The sequence below is a fragment of the Budorcas taxicolor genome, chromosome 3, assembly GCF_023091745.1.
Source record: "Budorcas taxicolor isolate Tak-1 chromosome 3, Takin1.1, whole genome shotgun sequence".
NCBI lineage: Eukaryota > Metazoa > Chordata > Mammalia > Artiodactyla > Bovidae > Budorcas > Budorcas taxicolor.
In genome coordinates, this window is record NC_068912.1 from 67,518,483 (window position 1) to 67,545,026 (window position 26,544).

Consider the following 26,544-nt stretch of genomic DNA (forward strand, 5'->3'; position numbering starts at 1 on the left):
CACTGTGCTTTCAGACACAGCCAGCAAGTAGCTCTGAATTTTTTATCATGTTTTCTTCAACCTCCTTCCTCAACTTTTCCCTCTTAGTTATTCCATCTGTCTCTCAGGCTATATGTGTGTTCAGTTGTTCCAGCATCTTTTCTGGAGATTATCAAATGATGATTGTGTTTTTAATCAGCTAACTGTCTCTCTGGCCAAACAACTGTTTAGTATTTGTTTCATTTTGGACAGTTAACCCTCATCGATTGCTTTACATTAATCAATTCAGTCATGCCGCCAACAAAAAATTTATTCAGCTATTCCTATGGACCACTCTTTGTTCTAGGTACATGAGATTCAATGGTTGGCAAAAACAAAATCTGCTCTTATGTTTGCGAAGGTGATAGTCTGGTGAAGGAGAACTGTGTTATGGAAATGACCCTACCAAAAAAAAAAAAAGTAAAATTACAACTGTAAGAAATACCCTGGAAGTACCAGAAAATCTGAGGGTATGTGACAGGGACATTCTAAGATGTCTCTCAATAAGTGATATTTGACCTGAGATCTGGCAGACATGCAAGTGTTGACTAAGGGAAGAGATAGGATAGGTATAGTCCAGGGAGCAGGAACAGCTAGGGAGTGGGAGCAGCTTATGAAAACATCCTTTCGAGGCAAGAAGCATGGATTATTTGAGAGACAGGAGGCCAGTGTGGTTGGTGCATAGCCAGCAAGGGAGTTGGGGTGGCAGATGATGGCAGAGAATCAGGCAGAGGGCAGACAATATAAGAGCTTACAGGTTCTAGAAAACACTTGTTCTTTACTCCAAGACAAGGAAAACCATAGCAGAGCTTCTCCAAGGGAGGGTGACATCATTCAATTTTCATGTCCCCCTTATTTAGGGATTTGCATCCTATTTAGGTATTTACCTAAATTTAGGTATTTACATCCTTATTTAGGCATTTAGGGCTTCCCTGGTGGACCAGACGGTGAAGCGTCTGCCTGCAATGCGGGAGCCCCAGGTCCAATCCCTGGGTGGGGAGGATTCCCTGGAAAAGGAAATGCAATCCACTCCAATATTCTTGCTTGGAAAATTCCATGGACTGAGGAGACTGGTAGGCTACGGTCCATGGGGTCGCAAAGAGTCAGACACAACTGAGCGACTGCACTTTCACTTTCTTAGGTATTTAGGTATCTACATCCTTATTTAGGCTTTATTTAGGTATTTACATCCCAGGGACATGTGTGTGCCATGACTGATAAATGTAAACAGAATAACCCACAGAACCTCAAATAACAGCAGACCTTTTGAATGTACAAAGTAAAGATTCTTAACTGAATTCATAATCTGGTCCCTCCCAAAGAGCTTTCCAGGCAATGCCCAGACAACAACTTGAGAGGCTACTTTTGTGCAAACCCATATAACATATATTTTTAAAAGGAGTATTAATGGTCTTTTTTAAACCACTGTTTGAGCAAAATGAAGAGGGCTTAACATGTTACAGGTTCAGTCTAGAAAGCCTATAGAGCACACAAATGCTCCTATCTTCATTTCTGCTCAGGTGTCTTTTTTTTTTTTCTCATCAGTCTCCAAAGAAAAAGAAACTGCTCTTGATGTAACACTTCTTGAGTTTTCAAGACAGAGACTTTCAAAGGTGATGGAATAGTCCCTCAGAACCTATTTTGAGCAGGACTCCTGCAGAGGGCCCTGGGAGAGAAGGAGGTAGGAGTTGCTCATGAGAATATAAAATCTTAATGAAGAATTTGGGACATACACAAGTGTCTAACAATGTGACAATGCATAAAGCTGTTCCAAGGAATCTGATGAACAGCCAGCTTTGAAGGACAGTTGTCTTCAAAAAAACAAAACAAAACAACAACTTAACAGAAATGAGGACCTCAAGTGTCAAGAGGCTGGCACTCAACTTTCACAAGAGTTTACAATCAAGCATTCCTCTGCCCCTGTCCATTTTGTGCTTCAAAATGCATCAACTACATTTTACAAGGCCGTAATTTGCCCTTCATCTCTCTCAGCATCTGTCCATTTCTAAGCAAACTAGGCCATGATTCTTTATGTTCTCCTGTGCCCACAGGCCAGAACAGAGGGTCTAGATAAGCAGGTCCAAAACAAGGAGTACTTCCAGAAGGATACAAGGGTTAAAGGTAAAAAGCAAACCATACACACAAAGAGAAATACATAGATATAAATAGATATAATTACGTTACCACTAGAGATTTAAAATAAGCAAAATATATCATTGTATTTACATTAAAATACCAAGAAAGTAAGAATAAATACATACAGGCTTTGAGTCTCTATACATTAACTAAATACAAATCTCTCTACACCTGTTCTCTAGAACCTACACAGATCAATAACAAAAACAAATAAAACCACCAGTAACCTCCATCTGCAACATAACTAGATGACAGAGGATGCTACAAATCTTATTTTACCCAGAAGTAGTGAAGGAAGAATCTGAAAACTGCAAGTGCCAGCACTGAAGAATTGTTGGAGCTGAGAATCTGCTGGAGGATGCTTGAGAACGACCAGAAGGCAGCAGGCCTGGCAGTGGCCAAGCACAGATGAAAATCATTCCTACCAGGAAGATGTCATGCTCCGAGAGGATCAACACTGACAAAAGCTGATAATCTGTTGGATCAAGACACCATCAGTGGGGACACAAACGGAGGGGGCTGCCCAGATGTGGCAGTCTTGGGAAGGCGCCTTTTTGGGAAGGTGAGAGATGTCGCTAAAGCCCAGGTGATGAAGCAGAAGGAGGAAGGAAGATTGGGGTCCACTGGAAAAGAAAAGGACACCCTCCCCAATAAAATGTGCCATCTAGTTTTGAAAAGGGCTCTTAACTATACCAATAGAAAACAGCACTCTTGAACTAAGAAATTAAGTGAGCCTCCTCAAAACCATAACGTTGTCCATACAGAATCATGTGTTGTTACTGATCCAGGAAAATACAAGACCATTCAGAGTTAAAATGGCAGATATCATCCCCACAAAGTCACTCTAAGACCTTGAAAATTGAGAATCAAAATATTTCAAAGGGTGGAAATTCTCCCTGTACCCCAAAACTACAAAGTTGAAGAAACAAGCACAACTTCCAACTGAATTAAATATACATAAAAAAGCACTTTGTATATTAAAAAAAAAAAAAACAAACTTCTAATCAGAAATAAAAAAGCTCAGAACAGAAATGGACACAATTTCAAAAAATTTAAATAGGAATCAATTAAATGGGTAATATGGGAACACTATCCCAAGGAAGCAACAGTTAGAACTGGACATGGAACAACAGATGGTTCCAAATAGGAAAAGGAGTATGTCAAGGCTGTATATTGTCACCCTGCTTATCTAACTTATATGCAGAGTACATCATGAGAAATGCTGGGCTGGAAGAAGCACAAGCTGGAATCAAGATTGCTGGGAGAAATATCAATAACCTCAGGTATGAAGATGATACCACCCTTATGGCAGAAAGTGAAGAGGAACTAAAAAGCCTCTTGATGAAAGTGAAAGAGGAGAGTGAAAAAGTTGTTGTTTCCAACAAAGGTCCGTCTAGTCAAGGCTATGGTTTTTCCAGTGGTCATGTATGGATGTGAGAGTTGGACTGTGAAGACAGCTGAGAGCTGAAGAATTGATGTTTTTGAACTGTGGTGTTGGAGAAGACTCTTGAGAGTCCCTTGGACTGCAAGGAGATCCAACCAGTCCATTCTGAAGGAGATCAGCCCTGGGATTTCTTTGAAAGGAATGATGCTAAAGCTGAAACTCCAATACTTTGGCCACCTCATGCGAAGAGTTGACTCATTGGAAAAGACTCTGATACTGGGAGGGATTGAGGGCAGGAGGAGAAGGGGATGACAGAGGATGAGATGGCTGGATGGCATCACGGACTCGATGGACGTGAGTCTGAGTGAACTCCGGGAGTTGGTGATGGACAGGGAGGCCTGGCGTGCTGTGATTCATGGGGTCGCAAAGAGTCGGACACGACTGAGCGACTGAACTAACTAACTAACTAACTAATTATCCCAAGGGAGAAAGTTGGGTCTCAACAGCTCAGCCAAGAGACTGTATTTAGCATCACTGATAATCAGCAAATGGACATTCTGAACCTCAGAGAGTGATGTGCTAGGGGAATACAGTATCACCAATGTAGTATTCTTTCCAAAATATTTTACCTGAATCTAATCATGAAGATATAATCAGACACATCTAGAACATAGGACATTCTCAAAGACAACTGGCTTGCACTCCCTTCAGAACTGTCAGTGACGTGAAAACAAAGGAGGGGAAGTATTCTTCCAGTAAAAGGAGATTAAAGAGATATAAATAAATTCAGCATCTGATTCTTTATTAAATCCTGATTTAGAAAGAAATCACCAGTTATAAAGAATATCTTTGGAATAAATGGGGAAATTTGAATATGCTCTGTATTCATATAAATTATGGTAGCAGATATTAAGTCTATTATGTTGTGGCAGTTGTATTGTGATGATGTAGAACAATGTGTTATTTTTCCTTAGTTACCACCTGGCTGCAGTATCTAGGGGTGTGGCATCCTGTTTAGTACAAACTTTCAAATTGATCAACAAAGTCTGAGTGTGGGTAGATGTATGGATGCACGAATAGATGGATGGAGTTAAATATAAAACAGGTTTGTCAGAATGTTAATAACCAATGAGGGACTTCCCTGGCGGCCCAGGAATTAAGGCTCAGTGCTTCCACTGCAGGGAACATAGGTTCAATCCCTCACTGGGGCATTAAGAACTGGAGTGCTGAGTGGTATGGCCAATAAAACAAATATACTAGGACCTACTGAGGGCTTCCTTGCTGGCTCAGTGGTAAAGAAAGCCTGTAATGCATGGAATGTGGGTCCAATCCCTGGATCAGGAAGATCCCCTGGAGAAAGAAATGGCAACCCACTCCAGTATTCTTGCCTGGAGAATTTCATGGACAGAGGAGCCTGGCGGGCTGCAGTCCATGGGATCACAAAAGAGTTGTACATGACTTAATGACTAAACAACAAGAGATATTATCCCCAACAAAAAAGAACCAACTATGTGGCACAGAGAACTTTACGCAGTGTTCTCTAGTGACTTATATGGGAAAATAATCTAAAAAAGAGTGGATGTATGTGTATGTGTAGCTGATTCACTTTCCTGTACGGCAGAAGGTAATACAACACTGTAAACCAACTACACCCCAATAAAAATTTTAAAGAAAAAGAAAATTGGAAGGCAATATTTAAAAATGTATGTAATAACTAATGCATGTAGGTGTGCTGGGTTAAATATAGTCCCTCCCCTCACCCCCTCATTCATTTCTACATAGAAGCTCAGAATGTTACTGTGTTTAACAATAAGGTCTTTGCAGATAATTATTAGTTACATTGAAATGAGGTCATTCTGGATTATGGTGGCCCTAAACCTAATACAGGGCTTCCCTAGTAGCTCAGCATTAAAAAAAAAAGAAAAAAATGTAATCTGCCGGCAGTGCAGGGGATGCAGGGGATGTGAATTCGATCCCTGGGTTGGGAAGGTCCCCTGAGAAGGGAATGGCAACCCACTCCACTATTCTTGCCTGGGAAATCCCGTGCACAGAGGAGCCTGATGAGCTACAGTCCATGGAGTCACAAAGAGCTGGACACTACTGAGCAAGCACACACACACACACACACACACACACACACATGCACACACACACACGCACATACACACACACATGTTAAACCTAATATGGTCCTTATAAGGAAAGACACACAGGGGAAAGCAGAGTTCTGATGATGGAAGCAGAGTTCTGAAAAATACAGAGGTGCCCAGGGCTGCCAGCGATCACTGAACATTAGGAAGAGGCAAAGAATTTCCCCAGAGCCTTCAGGGGGGAGCAGGGCCTGTGGACACCTTGATTTTAGACTTCTACTTTCCAGAACTATGAGAAAATAAGTTTTTGTTGTTTGAGTCACCCAATTTGTGGTAATTAGTTATGCAAGTCCTGGGGAAATTAATATGGTAGGTAAAGCTAAAAATACTTTAGGTTTTTACTCAGTGAAAATACTGCAGGTTTTTCAGTAGGTCAGAAGTATTTCAAAATCACAAGTAAGGAAAAAATAACAATAAATAAAATTTTAAAAATTCAATTGATTCACAGAACAAAATCAAGGAAATAAATCAACCAAGCTTATCTTCCCAATAAATGTGAGGAGTCCATGCCCCTCAGTGACCTCAAAAAACCTCCTGACCGCCCTGTTAAAAAGTGAGCATAATCATCTCTCTCCTCCCTAAATTTATGCCCAAAATCTTGTGTGACTGACTGTGATTATTGTGTAGAAGCACCAGATGTTCAAAACTGGGGAGGTGGTTGGGAATAACACTGCTGAGCCACAGGAAATGCAGTTGGCCTTCAACAGAAATGAGTGGAGTGAAGGTTCTGGAAAGAGTTTGTTGTTGTTCAGTTGCTCAGTTGCATTGCTCAGTCACATCCGACTCTTTGTGACCCCATGGACTGCAGCATGCCAGGCTTTCTTTCCTCCACCATCTCCAGGAAACAGGATAAAGGGACAAAACAGATCTTCAATTCACAGGAATGATAATGTCATCTAATAAGCCAAAATATGAGCAAAGTCAATATTGGGCCTGGTTTGGGACAAACAAACAAAGGTGTTGCTTTATACAGAAAGGGACGGGCAGGGAAAGAGAGAGGTTGGAGCTGTCACCAGGCTGTCTGTAGTGTAAGAAGGTTATTGTAGTCTGTGGACTTGGAACTGGTCTTCTGGGGTCTGCATCCAGGGTGTCTTACTCTGCATTTGTGACTTTAGAAAACCAGGGATAATCATCATACTCATAGGGTTGTTGTAAGAAATGAGTCTTCATAGTACTAAAAAGCATTTCTGCAACCCAGCATTATGCATGTTTGTGCTGTACATTTTTCTTGGATCTCAGGCCTTGTACATGGCTTTACCTGGTAGTCTCAAACCATGGTAAATGCAGAAGCAGTGATTTCAACAGAGCTTGACTCCGAAATTTTGCAATGATCATGCCCAGTGTTTCAAGGTATGGGGAAAAGAATTTTGCAAACAGTGCAACCACTGTGAAAATTTTATTTTCTCCTTTGAAGATTTTGTAGTTTTCCAATAAGGTAATGCAAATTTGATAATCAGAAAAAATTAAAGAACTAGCCATGTCCCTCTTAATCCTCATCTTCCCACTGGAAAAAAAAAAAAAATGGAGGTGGCAGAGATAGCAATGGGGTGGAAAGATGATTATTTTTGTTTCAAAGAATAAGAAAATCAGTTAAGAAGCAAAAGTGTTCAAATGCCCCATAGCCCCTCCCCTAGTCCTGCCTGGGCAGCTGACACTGGGGCTGGTTGTTCAAGAGGTCAGGGGAAACTTAGTAGAAAACTAGGAAAAAAATGTTTAAATAGACTCATATTGAATTTAGTGAATTATTCTGATGAAAATACACAGGCTCAAGCAGGAAAGCAAAAAGACATCGACAAGTCTGAATGTTTATTTAATGCAGATTTATGGACTTCATTACAAAAAAACATTGATTAATAATAACTTGATGTGAAAGTTGGACTATAAAGAAAGCTGAGTGCAGAAGAATTGATGCTTTTGAACTGTGGTGTTGGAGAAGACTCTTGAGAGTCCCTTGGACTGCAAGGAGATCCAACCAGTCCATCCTAAAGGAAATCAGTCCTGGGTATTCATTGGAAGGACTGATGTTGAAGCTGAAACTCCAATACTTTGGCCACCTGATGTGAAGAGCTGACTCATTTGAGAAGGCTCTGATGCTAGGAAAGATTGAGGACAGGAGGAGAAGGGGAAGACAGAGGATGAGGTGGTTGGATGGCATCACCGACACAATGGACATGGGTTTGGGTAAACTCTGGGAGTTGGTGATGGACAGGGAGGCCTGGCATGCTGCGGTTCATGGGGTCGCAAAGAGTTGGACACAACTGAGTGACTGAACTGAACTGAACTGAACTTCTAAACAAAAGCCAATGTGTATATAGTTGAAATAAAATTGATAAAACACGTCAGCAATTGCATTGTCTCAGGTTTCAGAATTCTATATCCTTAAGTACTTTTTCGTAATTTAGTCCAGTTTTAAAAGGGCACAATGGCTAGAGAGGATGGCAGCCAACTATTATTAAAAATATAAACATATGCAATATCTGACCTAATGACTACCATATTGATTGCTAATTTATCTGTGTCTTTATGTAAAAAAATTAAACAAATCCCTGCTTGACACACATGACAGTCACAGATTTTTAGACACTTAGGAATCTTAAGAGGGTTTTAAAGTATATCCAATACAGCTCCCTATACAAAGTAGGCTTTACAGTATATAACACAAGTGAAGGGTAGTCAGGCCCTCAGATAAGGTCTTCAGATCTTTGTCTGTCCACCTTCATATGATCCAGATCTGTAATAAAAAAAAAAAAAGAGCTACCACTTCGCAACCTCTGTGTGCCTGGAACTGTGCAGGGTTTTTGTTTACGTGTTTCAATCACAGCACCTGCTTCTTTTTTCCCCCTTTTATGCCACTTATCACTTATGTAATAGCATTTTTTACTAGTGTGCTTTTTTGTTCATTGTCCACCTTTCCACTGGACTGTAAATTCTTTGAGGGTAAAAATTGTAATAACTTTGCTTGCTGCTGTATCTCTAATCCCTTCTACATAGCCTGGAACTCATCAAGTATTTGTTAAATTAATAAACACAGCTTTGGATTCTTCTCCCAGCTTTAAAATTAACCAGATCTGAAGGTCATTGAGGTGTTCCTCAAAGCTAGTAAATGTCAGTGCCAAGAATCAGGCTCAGCTCCATTTGACCACAGAGGCCTTGACTATCCTTCCAAGCTTCTTGGCCACCCAATTAGTTTAAAGGGAACCTATTAATTAAGCCATTTCAAATTAATGACATGAATTATATCCAATGCCTGCTCCCTCTCCCCAAAGCTAAAAAAGTATGTATTTCAAATCTGACTTTTAATTTTCTACAAGATGATACTAATGTCATCTCTGGGCTTGGTGTTTTTATAATGCCTTACATTATATATTTCAATGTTTACACATGCTAACCATCCCCAATCATCCCTATGGATGTCTTTTTTCCTCTAACCAAAACCATACACACAATATAAATCAATGATTTGCTGGAATCAGTCTGTACTGGCTCCCAGAACACATTGTTAAATTTTCAGAGAGTTTGTGAGCTGGATGTCAAACCACAGCCATTATTAAAAATTAAACTTACAATAAAATAAATTATATGAAAAAAAAATTTCAGTGGAGAAAGAATAAGCTTTCAAACAAATGGTGCTGGAACAACTAGACAACCATGGGCAATAAGTAGCTTTGACCTAAAACCCATACCATATAAAATATTAACTCAAAATGATTGTGGATTTAAATTTAAAATTTCAATATTTTGTAAGAAAACATAGGAGAAACTCTTTAGGATCTAAACCTGGGTGAGGAGTCTTTAGACACGACATTAAAGACAAGATCCATAACAGAAAGCACTGATAAACTTACCTTCATCAAAATTTAAAATTTTTGTGCCACAAAAGGCCCTTTTAAGAGGATGAAAAGATATGTTACAGACTGGAAGAAAAAACTTGCAAACCACATATCTGACAAAATTCTTGTATCTAGGTGATATAAATAATTCTCAAAACTCAACAGTAAGGAAACAAAAAATCTGATTAGAAGCTGGGTAGAAGATATAAAGAAGCACTTCATGAAAGAGGTGAGGTGACAAACAAATCCATGAAAAGCTGTCTAACATCATTAGCCATTAAGTGATGCAAATTAATATCTCAATAAGATTTCATTATTCAATTATTAACATAGCTAAAGTGAAAAATAATACCAACACAAAACTGTGGCAAGGATGTTTGTTTGATCTGTCATATATTCTGGCAGGAAACTAAAATGATACAACCACCTGAGAAAACAATTTCCAAAATAATTTGGAAAAATTTCCTGTACTTTATCATATGACTCAGCAGTCACACTCTGTCACATCCCAGAAAACTGAAAAATTACATTCACACAAAAACCTGTACACAAATGTTTATGGGAGCTCTATCCATAACAGTATAAGGCTGGAACAACTCAAATAATCCATCAGTGGGTGAGTGGTTAACCACACTGGTATATCCACACAATGGAACACTGCTTAGCAATAAAAAGGAACAATACCTGAAACAAAGTTCAGAGAATTCTGCTTAGTGAAAGAGAGCATCAGATTTACATAACCTATGGTTCTGTATTTAAAGCATTCTGGACATTGATTGTTCTATTAGCAACAGACATGGAGAAGAGACTAAGAATTGTGAGAGACAAGGACAGAGTGGTGACAATCTAAAGAGAAAACACAAGCGGATTCCTTCGTGGTGATGGGACATTTATGCCTCTTGAACGTCCTGATGGTTACACAAATCTATACAGGGGATGAAACTGCACACATGCCACAAACATAACACACCGACACACACTGACAAATGGATCCCTATAAAAATGATGATAACTGATCAATGATTTTAGTCTAGTAGTATCATGTCGTTGTTTTTCAGTTGCCCAGTTGTGTCCAACTCTTTGTGACCCCGTGGATTGCAGCATGCCAGGCCTCCCTCTCCCTCACCATCTCCTAGAATCTGCCCAAGTTCATGTTCATCGTATCAGTGGTGCCGTCCAGCCATCTCATCCTCTGATGCCCTCTTATCCTTCTGCCCTCAATCTTTCCCAGCATCAGGGACTTTTTCAATGAGTAATCTGTTTGCATCAGATGACAAAATACTGGAGCTTCAGCTCCAGTAGTATCATACAAGTCTCAATTTCATGTTCATGATATTGTATTACAGTTATATGAGTTGTCAACATTGGGGGAAGCTGGGCGAAGGGTATGTGGGGCTCTACTATTTTTGCAAATTCCTATGTGTCTTATAATTACTTCAAAATAAAAAAGCAAACAAAACAAATGCATAAGAAATAAATAGTCAAGACAGCAATTTCTAATTGTTTTACAGCATTTCAATGGCACCCCACTCCAGTACTCTTGCCTGGAAAATCCCATGGACAGAGGAGCCTGGTAGGCTGCAGCCCATGGGGTCGCTAAGAGTCGGACACGACTGAGTGACTTCACTCTTAATTTTCACTTTCATGCATTGGAGAAGGAAATGGCAACCCACTCCAGTGTTCTTGCCTGGAGAATCCCAGGGACGGGGGAGCCTGGTGGGCTGCCGTCTATGGGGTCGCACAGAGTCAGACACAACTGAAGTGACATAGCAGCAGCAGTATTAACTCTGTCCTGAAGTTATTTAAATCCACCTGATGCTGGTTGTATTAGTCAGCTCAGGCTACCGTAAGAAAAATGCCAGAGGCTGAGCGGCTTCAACAATAGACTTTCCTCACAGTTCTGGAGGTGGGGGAGCTCAAAATCAAGGAGCTGGGCAGATTTGGTTCCTGGTAAGAATGCTCCTCCTGGCCTTCCAGCTGAGGCTGTGTCCTTACATGGCAGTGTGCAGGCAAGCTCTGGTGTTTCTTCCTCTTCTAATAGGGACATTAATCCTACCATGGGAGCCCTATCCTCATCTAAAGTTAATTACCTCCCAAAGTCTCCAGCTTCAAATACTGTCACACTGGGAGGGAGTCTTCAACATACAAATACTAAGGGGATGCAAACATTGAGTCCCTAACAATGGAAGCATCATACAAGTTCTGCTATCATGCCTCTCTTCCCTACTCTGCATTCAATGACATCTCATTCATGGCTGGAATCCAGCCACATAATAGTATTTATATCATAGAAATAAGTACAAACTATAAACCAGAATTTGGTTTATTGTACTGCTAATTGCAAAACAAGTAGAATAGTGGAGAAAATGTTAATATTGTAAATGAAGCTTTAAAGTGTGCTGTGTCTATAAACCATGATGTCATGAAGAGCATCAAATTGATAAGCCAGTCTTCTATTATTTGAAAACTATTGTTTGATTCAGCAAAGAAATTCCTCACATTTTGATTCATCAAAGAAGTTTGTCATGAGTGAGAAAAGTTGCAACACTGGTCTTTTTTTGTTTCACCTTCTTCTTCTTGAAGTGAAAGTGAAACTGTTAGTCACTCAGTCATGTTGACTCTGTGATCCCATGGACTGTAGCCCTTCAGGCTTCTCTGTCCATGGAATTATCCAGGCAAGAATACTGGAGTGGGTAGTTATTCCCTTCTCCAGCGGATCATCTCTTCCCGACCCAGGGATTGAACCTGTGTCTCCTGCATTGCAGGCAGATTCTTTACCCACTGAGCCACCAAGGAAGCCCTTTCTTCTCATTAAGTAACCAAAAATAGCAATTACATTCATGTTGGGACTATACACATTCAATAATTGCAACTGCAGATTGGCTACAGACACAAGAAATTTTTTTAATTAATTAATTTTAATTGGAGGCTAATTACTTTACACTTTTGTGGTGGTTTTTGCCATACATAGACATGAATCAGCCATGGGTGCACATGTATCCCCCATCCTTAAACCTCTTTCCACCCATCCCTCTGGGCTGTCTCAGAGCACTGGCTTTGAGTGCCCTGCTTCATTCACCGAACTTGCACTGGCCATCTATTTTACATATAGTAATATACATGCTTCAATGCTATTCTCTCAAATCATCCCACCCTCTTCTCCCACATAGTCCAAAAGTCTGTTCTTTACATCTTTGTCTCTTTTGCTGTCTTGTATATAGGGTCATCATTATCATCTTTCTAAATTCCATATCAGTTAAGTTCAGTTCAGTGGCTCAGTCGTGTCCGACTCTTTGCGACCCCATGAATCACAGCAGGCCAGGCCTCCCTGTCCATCACCAACTCCCGGAGTTCACTCAGACTCACGTCCATCGAGTCAGTGATGCCATCCAGGCATCTCATCCTCTGTCATCCCCTTCTCCTCCTGCCCCCAATCCCTCCCAGTATCAGAGTCTTTTCCAATGAGTCAACTCTTCACATGAGGTGGTCAAAGTATTGGAGTTTCAGCTTTAGCATCATTCCTTCCAAAGAAATCCCAGGGCTGATCTCCTTCAGAATGGACTGGTTGGATCTCCTCGCAGTCCCTGGGACTCTCAAGAATCTTCTCCAATACCACAGTTCAAAAGTATCAATTCTTCGGTGCTCAGCCTTCTTCACAGTCCAACTCTCACATCCATACATGACCACTGGAAAAACCATAGCCTTGACTAGACGGACCTTAGTCAGCAAAGTAATGTCTCTGCTTTTGAATATGCTATCTAGGTTGGTCATAACTTTTCTTCCAAAGAGTAAGCGTCTTTTAATTTCATGGCTGCAGTCACCATCTGCAGTGATTTTAGAGCCCCCCAAAATAAAGTCTGACACTGTTTCCACTGTTTCCCCATCTATTTCCCATGAAGTGATGGGACCAGATGTCATGATCTTCGTTTTCTGAATATTGAGCTTTAAGTCAACTTTTTCACTCTCCTCTTTCACTTTCATCAAGAGGTTTTTTAGTTCCTCTTCACTTTCTGCCATAAGGGTGGTGTCATCTGTATATCTGAGGTGATTGATATTTCTCCTGGCAATCTTGATTCCAGCTTGTGTTTCCTCCAGTCCAGCGTTTCTCATGATGTACTCTGCATAGAAGTTAAATAAGCAGGGTGACAATATACAGCCTTGACGTACTCCTTTTCCTATTTGGAACCAGTCTGTTATTCCATGTGCAGTTCTAACTGTTGCTTATATATGCATTAATATACTATATTGCTGTTTCTCTTTCTGACTTACTTTTCATTCTTTATAATAGGCTCCAGTTTCATATACCTCATTAGAACTGACTCAAATGCATCCTTTTTTATAGGTGAGTAATATTCCATTGTGTTTATGTACCACAGCTTTCTTTTTTTTTAAATTTAAATTTATTTGTTTTAACTGGAGGCTAATTACTTTACAATATTGTATTGGTTTTGCCATACATCAACATGAATCCGCCATGGGTGCACATGTTCCCCATCCTGATCCCCCCCTCCCTCCTCCCTCCCTGTACCATCCCTCTGGGTCACCCCAGTGTACCAGCCCCAAGCATCCTGTATCCTGCATCGAACCTGGACTGGTGATTCATTTCTTATATGATATTATACATGTTTCAATGCTATTCTCCCAAATCATCCCACCCTCTCCCTTTCCCACAGAGTCCAAAAGACTGTTCTATACATCTGTGTCTCTTGCTGTCTTACATACAGGGTTATTGTCACCATCTTTCTAAATTCCATATATATGTGTTAGTATACTGTATTGGTGTTTTTTTTTCTGGCTTACTTCACTCTGTATAATCGGCTCCAGTTTCATCCACCTAATTAGAACTGATTCAAATGTATTCTTTTTAATGGCTGAGTAATATTCCATTGTGTATATGTACCACAGCTTTCTTATCCATTCATCTGCTGATGGATATCTAGGTTGCTTCCATGTCCTAGCTATTGTAAATAGTAGACACAAGAATTTTGTAAAAATTAGTGAAAGCATTCTGTGAGGACCAATTTGCTGTATGAAATTAACAACAAAAAATATTGCATATTTGCATTTTATTAGTAGTAGTGTTAGTATTTTATTATTTCTAAAGTGTGTACTGCCATCACATCAATAAAATTCACAATAAGCTTAAGCATGTACACATTTACATTTTAAAAGGGAGATAGGGGGGTTCAGGATAGGGGGGACCCATGTATAACTGTGGCTGATTCATGTTGATGTATGGCAAAAACCATCACAATATTGTAAAGTAGTTCAGTTCAGTTACTCAGTCATGTCTGACTCTTTGAGACCCCATGGACTGCAGCACACCAGCTTCCCTGTCTATTGTGAACTCCCAGAGCTTGATCAAACTCATGTCCATTAAGTCAGTGATGCCATCCAACCATCTCATCCTCTGTCATCCCTTCTCCTCTGGCCTTCAATCCTTCCCAGCATCAGGGTCTTTTCAAATGAGTCAGCTCTTCACATCAGGTGGCCAAAGTATTGGGGTTTCAACTTCAACATCAGTCCTTCCAATGAATATACAGGACTGATTTCCTTTAGAATGGACTGGTTGGATCTCCTTGCAGTCCAAGGGACTCTCAAGAGTCTTCTCCAACACCACAGTTCAAAAGAATCAATCCTTTAGTGCTCAGCTTTCTTTATAGTCTGACTCTCACATCCATACATTACTGAAAAACCATAGCTTTGACTAGACAGCATTACTTTGTCGGTAAAGTAATGTCTCTGCTTTTTAATATGCTGTCTAGGTTGTCATAGCTTTTCTTTCAAGGAGCAAGCATCTTTTAATTTCATGGCTGAAATCACCATCTGCAGTGGTTTTGGAGCCCAGAAAATAAAGTGTCTCACTGTTTCCATTGTTTCCCCATCTATTTGCTATGAAGTGATGGGACCAGATGCCATGACCTTAGTTTTCTGAATGTTGAATTTTAAGCCAACTTTTTCACTCTCCTCTTTCACTTTCATCAAGAGGCTCTTTAGTTCTTCGCTTTCTGCTATAAGGGTGGTGTCATCTGCATATCTGAGGTTATTGATATTTCTCCTGGCAATCTTGATTCCAGCTTGTGCTTCATCCATCCTGGCATTCTGCATGATGCACTCTGCATATAACTTGAATAAGTAGGGTGACAATATACAGCCCTGACATACTCCTTTCCTGATTTGGAACCAGTCTGTTGTTCCATGTCCAGTTCTAACTGTTGCTTCTTGAATTGCATACAGATTTTTCAGGAGGCAGGTGAGGTAGCTGGTATTCCCATCCCTTTAAGAATTTTCCACAATTCATTGTGATCCACAAAGTCAAAGGGTTTGGTGTAGTCAATAAAATAGAAGTAAATGTTTTCTGGAACTCTCCTGATTTCTTGATGATCCAACAGATGTTGGCAATTTGATCTCTGGTTCCTCTGCCTTTTCTAAAAGTAACTATTACTCAATTAAAACTAATTATCAAAAATTATAGTAAAAAGAGAGAGAGCTAGTGTGTAAACATTTCCTGGCATAACACTATTTATTTACGGGCATAAGTCCAATCCTCTTAAATCACCACTCCCCTTTAAAGCACAGATATAGGTTAATCGTGCCACATCAGGCTTTTACCTTTTGCTTGTGTTCTGTTTCTGGGAGACTGATATGACCCCTGTGTGTTCAGATTTGTGTGCTCAGAATCTGTGACCTTCTACCACTGTAAACTGTGTTGACTCTGCAGGAAGATGCTTTAGTTTCTCCTGTGAAGAGACCCTTAGAGTGGGCTGGGTAAGTTCCACTTTGCTTTCAGCTTAGATTCCAAATTTACAAGTTTTCTAGTGGTTTTTTCATTTCTTTTGGTATAACAAAATCTGAAAGCAAGATTTCTTTCTAGCAGATGGTTCACGGGATTAGTCACTTTGGGTCTTTACCTACTAAATGTTTTACAATCACTGTCCCTTGGCTGTGACAAATACTGGCCCAAGATCAACATCCCAGCTGATTTGCTGTTTGGTTCCATGTAGTATAGTTAGACTTTCAGGCTCAGTGCTTCTGCTTATTCTGGAAAGTCCTTCATCCCAATTCCAGTGCCCAGCATCCTTTCTTTTACTGAGGATTCAGTTCAGCCACCTCCTCCCTTGTCTTTCCTTTCCAAATCCATTCAATACGGAAAAATACATGTCCTTTCCTCTGAATTCCCCCAGAATGTAGCCAGACCTTTCTTCTGACATCTTCTCCCTCATATTGCTGTCGCATATTCTGTGGCTTATGTCACAGGTTCCTATTATCTCCTTAAGGACAAGGCTCTTTCTTAATTTATTTCTAAACTTCACCATGGTGGCTAGTTTAATGCCGGTGCATGGTAAGGACTATAAATGATGATGAAGAGAAAAAATAGATCTAAGATATATAAAATGACTATCTCAGTGCCTGGCTAATGGTAGCTGCTCAATAAATGGTGTGTGTGTGTATAAAATACACATATAACATAAATATGTGGTATATATTATTACCATTGCTGGCACTACCATTATTGTTGTTTAGCTGCTGACTCATGTCTGACCCTTCCCAGCCCCATGGACTGTAGCCCACCAGGCTTCTCTGTCCTTGGAATTTCCCAGGCAGGAATACTGGAGTGGGTTGACATTTTCTTCTCCAGGGGATCTTTCCAACCCAGGGATCAAACACTTGTCTTCTGCCTTGGCAGGCGGGTTCTTTACCACTGAGCTATCAGGGAAGCCCAGCACTATCATTGCCATGTGACTATTACTGATAAAGATTCAGATTTCAGTGAAAGCATCTATGAATTTTCTAGTGCAGTGTAGGATAAGAGCTGGGGCCTGTAAGTGAGGAGTTAGAAGATGCTAGTTTTCATCTCATTTCTCCCCAGTGTTCATGGCCTTGGGGTAATCAACCTCCTTGGGCTCAGTTCCTTCAAGTGCAAAATATGTTTGTGAATGCAAGAAGGTTGAGCCTCTTAGAAGCACTAAGGTCTGTACCTCCACAATATCACGTGGTAAGTTCCCTTGGGTGAGCTGGGCTCTCAGGGACAGGCAGCATCCTCACCAATGGGCTAAACCCTCACCAGTGGGCTAAGGACCCTTTGGCAAAGTGTTTTGGTGATGTGCAGAGATCCCCCGACATTCCACTTGTTGATTTTACTGGCTGGATAAGGACTATTTCCTTCTTCAGTTTGTGATCATGGTGATAATTTGAAAGTCGTGGAAAAAAAGAAATCAACTCCAAAGAGTTTTGGAGGTGACGTATCTAATCGTTTTTCTCTTGGCAAGTTATGTGGGGGAATGCCTCTCAAGTGGATCACTCTGATGACAAGGCACTGATGCCTCCTCCCTGCCGACCCCATGTTACACAGGCCTGGGGACCTCAGTTATAGAGGCAGGAACACAGAAGCCCGGAACGATCACGTGTCACAGCTGTGAGACGCCTGTCTAGTCCAAGCATTTGATCTCACACATGAGGAAACTGGAGATCGGAGGGACCAAAGGACTCATTCAAGGTCACAGAGCTAGTTAGTGAAAGAACTTGGAAGCGCACCTCCTAGGGTCCCAGCTCACAGCTTCTGCTCCCCCTTCAGTCCTACTCACCTTGGGCCAGTGTCACAGCTGGCAAGGAGCATCTCTGATGCCAAAGTGAGATCCAAATAGACACACAATGTCTTCTCCCCTGCTCTCCCAGTTCTCAAAATCTGACTGTTGGAGAGAGTTGAAGTTGGCTTTGGGAAAAGCTAATTCTGATTCTTAACTCCCATGAGAACAGTGAAGATTTTTGTCTTTAATGTACATGCCATCCCATCCTGGATGTGATTAGTAGGGAGCGGTAAGTAACTGGTGCCTCAGAGGCCCTCTTCCTTTTCTGGCTGAGCACTGACCCAGAAACACTCCTCAGGATGTGGCTTACAAGAAACGGCGGATATGTTTCCTGGAATATATCTGTCTAGACTCAGATGGCAGCTGCTAGGCCATGAGCTCTAGAGAAGAAGCAGTCCAAGCATCAACCTGGCACAAGGCCTGGCAGATGGAAGACATTCAGTATGTTGGTTGGATGAGTCCAAAAACTGTCACTCATGCTGGTGACCACAATGTCACAGGATATTCAGTAGAATACGAAATGGCTCAGTAATAGTTGCCCTTTAACAAATGAAGATGAGGTTGAAAATGAATCATCGGAGCTTATGGTTCTTGATATGTTTTTGGAGTAAGGAAATCAGACATATACTTTGTCAGAATCACTGTAGTGGAAATAGTTACACGGGTGGAAGGGAAGGAGAGTAAGAATTATATTCTTATTTATCACCTTATTTAACTAGTGTTAGCATATATTCTTATTTTAATAGTTTTGTTTCTCTCTTTTCTCACTCATTAGCAACTCAGGATGACCTGGACTTTCTGACACTGGAATCTGGAACCATTCTGTGATTCTGTGCTCTGGAGCTTGACATGAGAGCTAAGGCTCTCATTCACTCTCTCTCTCTCTCTTTCTTACTGGCCAGTTTTCTTTCTTTGGAGGGAAGCTAGTTCTGTGGAGAGATATTAGGGAGCTGACTGCTAACGTAGGATGAGCTTACAGGAGTCAGAAAGTCTCCTGAGGCAGAGACCTCTAAGTCCCACTCCATGTCCCCTTGCTGGCCCAAATTCCCTTAGGATGGGATAATGTGGCCAAGTTACAATCAATAAAATGTGGGAGGAAGTGTCATGAGGGTACTTCCTGGCCCCCACAGGCACTTGAAACAAACTTCTAGCTCTCTCCTTTTTTCTTTTTTAAAGTTTATTTTATTGAAGTGTAGTTGATTTACAATGTTGTGTTAGTTTCTGGTGTACAGAAAAATGATTCAGTTATATATGTATATATATGTGTGCATATATACATATTTTAAAATATTCTTTTCCATTATGATTTATTGCAGGTCATTGAATGTAGTTCCCTGTGCTATACAGTAGAACCTTGTTGTTTATCTGTTCTCTATATAAGAGCTTGCATCTGCTAATCACAGAATCCCAATCCATCCCTCTCCCATCGCTCTCCCTCTTGGCAACCACAAGTCTGTGCTCAATGTCTCTGTTAGCACCCTCTTTTCCTGACACAGCCAGCTTGCAGGCTACAGGATAGAAAAGGGTTGTCTGACTCATTTAGGACTTTGATTGCAGAATAAACTTCAGTGTTAGGTTTATTTGTTAGGTTTATTTGTTACTGAAGCATAGTCTATCCTGATCTTTCCTCTGATTTATCAAGCCCATTTCATCTGAGGATGACAAGTTGGAGGCAGGGGGTGGGGGGCAGGCAGGATGCAGCACAGGAGGCTTCTATGAATTCAACATTTTGCATTTGGTTAGAGATCCTCCTCTCTTTATCTGATCCTGTTATCGCAAAGATTCGGACCGACTGAACGACTGAAAAACAATTCCTGTTATCCTGCTTAGAAATATGAATGTGTCTCACAGGATAGAGGGATTTGAGGGGAATTTATACACAAGCCCAAATTTTCTCTTTTGGTCCTAGTTTCCCCCGTGCTCCTTTTTTTTTTTTTTTGCTAAAAAACAAAAACAAACAAACAAAAAACCAAAAAACCTATTATAAGATAAAAGACAAACTTTCTGGAGATTTAAATATTCCAGATGGTGAACTTTCAATAATTTTATAGCTTTTTAATCATCATGCTCTTTCAGCTTTAACAATCCCTCATTTAAAATTACTAATTTTCCTTAAGAAAACAGGGGAAACGCTTCATGACATTAATCTTGGCAGTGATTTCACGGACCTGACATCAAAAACATTGGCAACAAAAGCGAAAATAGCCAAGTGGAACTACATCAAACTAAAAAATCTTCTGCAGAGTAAAGAAAACAATCCTATCTCCCATCTCATTGTCTTTTTTCCTACTGAAACTTTTCATCCCCACTATTTCCTTCTGAATTACATAACCTTATGAATTGGAGAAGGAAATGGCAACCCACTCCAGTACTTTTGCCTGGAAAATCCCATGGACAGAGAAGCAAATGTGCAGATTAATTCTGGGTCTTCATGTCCTGTTCTTAGCTGACATAAATGAAGGAAATGCAGGAAAAGAAGATACCAATTAAATCATTTACCTCTCCTCTCCCAAGAGATTTTTAAATTCGATATTGCAAGGCAAAGAAATCAAACTCCCTTGCCATTGACCAAGTCATATTAAAGCCCTAGATTGCTACCTGGGAGATATTGCTTGACTGCTCAGAATTATAGATTTAGGTCTCTACAAAAAAGTCATCTATTTCTGCAAGAAGAAGAATAGTTCCTCAGTTAAGTGTTGGTTCAGTTATGAGCTGACCAAGTACTCCCACATACCCTGTCTGTGTCAGCTAAAGCAGGGACTCCAGTGTCCCTCACAGGGCAAAGGTTCACAGTACAGATATCCACTTCACAATCCCCAGCTGTAAAGCATCAATTCCTGCAATGGCAGTCATTCAGAATGTTGTAATTAAACCATCATTAATTAGGTCCTAAAACATTCTTATTACCATTAATGTGGTGTCATCACCAAAATACTGCCAATGAATCATCAAATGCACTGAAAACAAAATGTGAAGATGATGATGATGACTATAATAGTTTGTAACCCAGCCTTGATGCAGGTAACATGCATACTTGGTTTTGAATCCATTGTACTGAGGTTAAACACGCATGCTGCATGTTTCCAAGCAATGTTTTAGAAAGATAGCATTTAATGAGTATATAAGGTTACCATATTTTTCAATTAAAAAAAATACCAACTGAGTTTCAGACTACAACATCTGAAATAAAAAACTAATTGTCTTCTTGAAAAAATAAAGTTGCGGATTAACTTGAAATAGCCATTGAAATAAATGTCTAGGTCCAAGATGGAGCTACTCCTGCCTGGTATGCCAGGTCAGCAAACTAATACAGGTAACTTTCAAGTCCGGAGAAAAGTTTCATTTGACCAGAAACACAGTGTATCCTGTCAACCAATCCCCATAGGCCAAGCCAATTCAGGGTTCTATATGTATATCCTTTTTCCTTATTCATTTTCTCTTCTTTATTTCTTATTCTTTATCCTATAAAAGCATCCTGCCTTCCAGCCCATTATGAAGTTCTCTGGACCCTGGCAAACGGAGACTGCTTGCTTCATGAAGTGTTAAATAAAGTTTGTTGGTATCACCTAAATTGTCTTTAATTATTTTAAGAGAGCTTAATCTCTACTTATTTCCTGCCACATGATAGAGAAAATATGTTTTTAAAGCTACAAGATACAGTTTCTAAGTCAGAATTATTTATATTATAATCAACCTAGATATATAATATATTATTCATCCTAAACGCCAGTTAACATCTAATAAAAAAGGCAAATTCATTTTTCTGGAATTGAGCTGCAGACGAATAGATAAGAAAGCTGTGGTACATATACACAATGGAATATTACTCAGCCATTAAAAAGAATACATTTGAATCAGTTCTAATGAGGTGGATGAAACTGGAGCCTATTATACAGAGTGAAATAAGCCAGAAAGAAAAACACCAGTACAGTATTTAATGCATATATATGGAATTTAGAAAGATGGTAATGATAACCCTATATGCGAGACAGCAAAAGAGACACAGATGTATAGAACAGTCTTTTGGACTCTGTGGGAGAGGGCGAGGGTGGGATGATTTGGGAGAATAGCACTTAAACCTGTATATTATCATATGTGAAACGAATCGCCAGTCCAGGTTCGATGAGTGAGACAGGGTGCTTGGGGCTGGTGCACTGGGATGATCCAGAGGGATGCGATGAGGAAGGAGGTGGGAGGGGGTTTCAGGATGGGGAATACATGTACACCTGTGGCAGATTCATGTCAATGTATGGCAAAACCACTACAGTATTATAATTAGCCTCCAATAAAATAAATAAATTTATATTTAAAAAAAGGCAAATTCAGGAATTCTGCACATGATTTCATTTTTACTCTCATTACTCTCTTGCTAATAAATGTGTGTGTGTGTGTGTGCATGCGCGCACGTTCAGTTGTGTCCGACACTTTGTGACTCCACGGACTGTAGCCTGCCAGGCTCCTCTCTCCATGGGATTATTCTGGCAAGACTACTGGAGTGGGTTGTGGGTTCCTTCTCTAGGAGATCTTCCTGACCCAGGGAATGAATGCAGGTCTCCTTTGTCTTCTGAATTGGCAGGAGACAATTCTTTACTACTGAGCATCTGGGAAGCTCTGTTGCTAATAAATACAGTTATGAATTTTAATTGTTCCCCAAGGTTAGTATCACGGATAATTGAGTAAGCAAAACTGTGTCTGAGTTTGGATCAATATTCTATAGGCCTAGAATTTCATAAGCGGAACTGGACTCAGCTAGCACTTCAGAAACCAGGTCTCCCCAAAACTGAGTTTCCCTGACAAGTATGATTAACCTCTCTATCCAAAACCTAATTGCCTTTCTTGTCTGGCTCCTGCTCCCCTCAGGATTGATAAGCATCAAAGAAAAAGGGGGATTGAAATTGAACAGGACTCTGTGAGTCCCTCCCACGTACAAAAGCCCCTGTGTATCCTCCACTTTTTCTTGTTTGTAGAAAAAGATTCTACTCTCCTATACCTTCCTTAGTTTCAAACAGCAGACTCAAATGGTTAGTAATTGGAGAAATGATGATATGCAGAAACAAAGGAAAAGCAATTAAGAAAGATAGCTTGAACAATAGTTCAGTGACAGTCTTCCTCAAGGAATATACACAGTAATCAGATGCATACGTTTGGGTTGTTATGCAGAAACTAAGACCCCCGACTAAGTACAGGATGGTGCTTATATACTGACCTCAATCTGGTTGGAACCTGAAAGTTGATGACTGAGATTCCTGAAATACCACCTTGTCACCTAACCACCACCACCCAATCAAAGGAAATGCATGCACCCTGCAACCCTCACTCCAAATATTGCATTTTAAAACCCTTCCCTGAAAACCACAGGGGAGTTTGGGTCTTTTGAGCATGAGCTACCAGTTCTCCTTGCTTGGTGCACTGCAAATAGACACTGTACTTTCCTTCACTGCAACTTTGTGTCAATTGATTGGTTATGCTGGGTAGCAGGCAGGTGAACCCAAGTTTAATTCACTAACACTTCCACACACTAATTCATATCTACTTAATTTTGTAATTTTGTAGGAGACCAACCTATCCATTCAGGGATAGGCATACCCATTTGAAAATAGTTGTTAACATGTTCAGAAAAATGTATGTGTGCTTATCCTTATGTACATCAAATGCACCACTAAATTTAGACACAAAAATGAAAAATCTGAAATCACTTAAATTCCTAGGTAAAGTCATTTAAAATATTAAAACTAAACAACTTAAACTTTTATCATCCACAAACCATTCTGGCCCACTCTTGCAAAAAAGCTCATAAGGCAATTGGGGCTGGAGGCATTTTTCTTCTTTAACTCTTCCAAGTACAGCTTTGAATTAGCATGTTCAATAAAGCAAGTAACACTTCCACTTGATTGCTTGAAACCATTCTTGACCCTCATTTCATTCTAGTTGGAGGTAATTACTTGCTGCTAATGCAAAGTGCTAAAGACAGCCTTAAATTCTGTTGAATTATTATGTAGACTGGGAATCAGACCTCTCCAATTTTTCTCTTAAAACAGCACCATAACTCTAATTTCTACTTTGTCAGACTCAAAAGTCAACCTATTTTGAGTGAAAACTTTTTACTTAAAATAAGATATTGATCTTGGACCTGGTGGGAAAAATGGGTGAAATTCTTCAGAAATGAAGTCAAGAGTGAATGTCAGTAATAGGAGAGGTAAGGTATATACTTTCAGGATCTAATATACATCAGCTCTTATCCTTTTTTTTTTTTTTTTTTTCCAAATCTGGGTACTGAAAATACAAGACTATGTATGCAATCTAAGTAGCAACTCCAGATGTAACCAGAGTCACTGGATAATTTTGTTATTTTATCTGAGTTTAGATGCAAACTCTGAATATCAACTCATTTAAATTCAAATCAATCATTGCTGTATACTAAGAAGTCATCTCTGGATTAATAGTATTTACGGTAAAATGGAACAGGGTTTCTCTCTGCCACATTCCTGGAATCAATAAAAAAACAACAGTAAAAGGCATTTTTTTCTGTGAATACCTAAATGACTTCATAACCATTACTCCACTCAAGAAAAATGATTCTTATAGCACAGTGATGGGGAGAGAATGCTTGGCTTCTATTAAGACTAATGGAGATTGGGATGCAAAGTTCACTGCCAGGAAAGAAGCAGTTGCCACAATCCTGGAGAACTGGAGGAAAATTTACTAGTTAGTTCTTCCTAAACCAAGAAGCTTGTTGTTTTACTCTCCTTCCTTCATGAAAAGTAAAGCACAGGATCATATATACACCTAACAAGGGTAAATGAAATATCTTCCAAAATTAAAGAAGATGACAAATGCGATAACATAATCTTAAATATAGGGGGTTGTGCGTTCTTTACTTTAAAATGTAAGTCTACAAAATGTCGAAAATATCACACTTGAAAAACTGGGACTGGCGGGAGATGATTTATCGACTCCGTTCCTCCGGGGAGGGCAGGCCCCAAGCGCATTTCCTGTGGCATCTCTACTATTTTCCACTTCTTAAAATTATGCTTCTGGTCTAATCAAAATACTACTTTGACACAGACTTTTTAATCTTCCTTTTTTTCTTCCACAAAATCACCTCAGGTACCACAAATCCACTTTATTGGAAACCATAATCTTGTACTTAAAGAACAACTCAGTGTTAACCCCGGGCCCTCTGGACACCTTTAATTAGGTTTAGGTGAGTCCTGAAATCTTAGAATGCCTGATGGGGCTCGAGTCAGTAAGAAGGATTTTACAGACCCTCTCTGTGTAGGGCCCACACCCCAGCCACTTCACCCTGCGACTGGCATGGCCCTGGCACTTCTGCTGAGTTAGAAGAGAATCCAGCCAGTCCCGGTTTCCCTGGAGAACCACTCCAACCTGGGCCCAAGCTGCCCAGCATCCCCAAGGCAGGAGCAGCACCATCTGTCTTGAGCTTCCAGGTCTCTTTTTTTTTTCAGTATCATCAGATGTTCGCCTAAGTTGGTTTTCCTCAATTTGCTAAGCTTCAAATGCAAGGAAAAGACAATTTTTCCTCAGGTGAATTCTGGGGAGAAAAAGCTATAAGTTCAGATCCTATGCTGATCTGAAAACAAATGCTGAGGAAGACAAACTAGGGGAGAGGAGCAGAGAGCAATTTCCAAGGAAAATCAGCATCATTAGGCTGATGCTAAACTCTCCTGTGAACCTTAAAGCCTACCCTTAATGAAGGAAGCTGCTTTCTAGGGAATGTGCTAGCTTACACCCACAAATGAATTCATTTGGAAGGATGGTTTTTCAATTTACAGTTCACTCATTCATTCATTTGTTGGTCAGTGAGTACATATTGGATACTCGTATTTGCCAGACTCTGTGTAAGGCCCTGGGGATACACAGCAAGCAAATGGACAAAAATCCCTACCTCTGTGTGGCTCACATTCTCATGGGTGAAGAGAGGTTTCAAAATAAACAATCAGAGGAATAAGTAAAGAAAGATAGAAGGGGGGAAATTTAATTTATTCTTGGTACATTAAATACTTTTTATACTCAGCCTTTTGGGCTTGTAAGTAAACAAAAATTCTCTGCTAAACAAAGTTTTCTATTTTTCATAATGAATATCACATTTCTTAGCTCCAGATTATCTTGACCTATAAACTATTTGCTGTGAAAGTGACCCGGTAGTCATCTATTTCTCCCTTTTAAAAAACGAAAGCAATTGCAGGGGAATTGTTGCTAGTGTTCTCAGACAGAACCAGAACACATTTACTTCTAGATTTCTGGCCCCCTATATCAGGGGGAGCACTTGTGCATCCTACCAGGATGAAAACTCTCGCCTTGGGCAGCCTTAGGGTCAGAGAAGCAGCAGCGGGGACACACAGGACTCCTTGCTTTTGATCCATCTACACTCAAAACTCGTGTTTTCCTCAGCACATGACCACTAAATGAATTACCTG

General features: G+C 40.1%; 1 protein-coding gene across 1 annotated transcript in view; it reads right to left on the reverse strand.

Moving 5' to 3' along the window:
* The window catches only part of ST6GALNAC5 (ST6 N-acetylgalactosaminide alpha-2,6-sialyltransferase 5), a 213,630-nt gene that overhangs the window by 98,671 nt on the left and 88,415 nt on the right, over window positions 1-26,544 (reverse strand). The window lies entirely within an intron of this gene.